This window comes from Penaeus monodon, chromosome 19 (genome assembly GCF_015228065.2).
Source record: "Penaeus monodon isolate SGIC_2016 chromosome 19, NSTDA_Pmon_1, whole genome shotgun sequence".
Taxonomy (NCBI): Eukaryota; Metazoa; Arthropoda; class Malacostraca; order Decapoda; family Penaeidae; genus Penaeus; species Penaeus monodon.
This window is the reverse complement of record NC_051404.1, coordinates 46,529,559-46,530,838: the sequence shown is the minus strand read 5'-3', so window position 1 is coordinate 46,530,838 and position 1,280 is coordinate 46,529,559. Positions and strand designations below refer to the sequence as shown.

General features: G+C 30.2%; 1 protein-coding gene across 1 annotated transcript in view; it reads right to left on the bottom strand.

Moving 5' to 3' along the window:
* Nucleotides 1-6: 6 nt before the first annotated feature.
* The window catches only part of LOC119585266 (ras-related protein Rab-9A-like), a 10,572-nt gene continuing 9,298 nt past the window's right edge, over nt 7-1,280 (bottom strand). The window contains exon 7 of the mRNA XM_037933941.1: nt 7-711. The gene's annotated coding sequence lies outside the window, so the exon portion shown is untranslated. The remainder of the gene's footprint in view (nt 712-1,280) is intronic.

Below are 1,280 nucleotides of genomic sequence, written 5' to 3'. Positions count from 1 at the left end.
GAAAGAAGGGCCTTAAAAATAATTAATTTGCAAATTCTGATAAAAGGTATAAGTCTCTATGCTTTCTAAGTATGCTGTGATAAACCATTAGCATACAAATGCACATAATGATTAAATTACTATCAATAAAAGTTAAATTTAAAGGAGATAAGTTATTCAGGTTTCATGAATACAATGTATGGCCTTTAGCATCAAAACAGACCTGCAAAGATTCTACCAACGATACAGTTTCAAGTAAGATACTGATGCCAGATAAAGTGTGAAGCCATTTTCTATAAGTAATAATGCATTAGACAATAAGCATACAATGGGAATTTAACTCACCGACCACACAATTTCATTCACAATCTACAAAAAATTAGTCACAAAGAATGCATCAAAATATAAAAATATCAAGTTCTGATACACAATAATTTGAGTGACACATCCATATGGTACCTTATTTAAAAAATCCTTATTCATTAATGACCCTGTCATCTTATACTCGAACAATCAAACAATTCAAAGAACAACTTTGGCAATCAACTGTTAATGAATAGAAATATCACAAACATTTATCCAGACTTTATGACTTAGATTACAATTTCGCAGACAGATGCAACAATAATGAGAGGAATATTAAAGAAAAAAAAAAGAGGAAAAGAAAATTACACTTCTTACGTTACACTTCGCTCTTGATCCTCCAAAGCTTTCATACCTTGTACTCTTAACCTGAAAAAAATGACAGAAAATAACATAAAGATGCAATACATCAACGGTAACTTAAATATTGACGGTCATTCACCAATGAAAAATACAAAAAGATTTTGAGATTCTGGGCTTTATTCTAAGCAAAAGGTAAGTCTTTCCTTCTTCTCAATGCACTGAAATTGATGGATCTCTTTAACATTTTTAAATTCTAAATACATTCTGGTTAATCACTTAATTAATTTCAAGAAACAACTTCAACTGCTCTTTTTTTTGTGAAAACTTGTCTTGTTGACCATACAAGTACAAATTGAAATTAATGGTATGAAGACAAAGAAGCAGATTAAAACAAAGGCAGAGACTACTAATTTTAAACTATTTAGATATTGTTTTATAAACTATATCATACAGCATAAGGCATTTTTTTTTCACTTCCCTCCAAATTGTTTGCCACAACACAGTGATCACATCTAGCTAGATAACAGATAATGAACACATATCAGCTAATAATCAAGAAGCAAAAAAGGTCACAAATGAGCAAAACTGTGTGGTTCTATAGGGTCCTCCATGTTTTCAATAAATGACAACTTAGT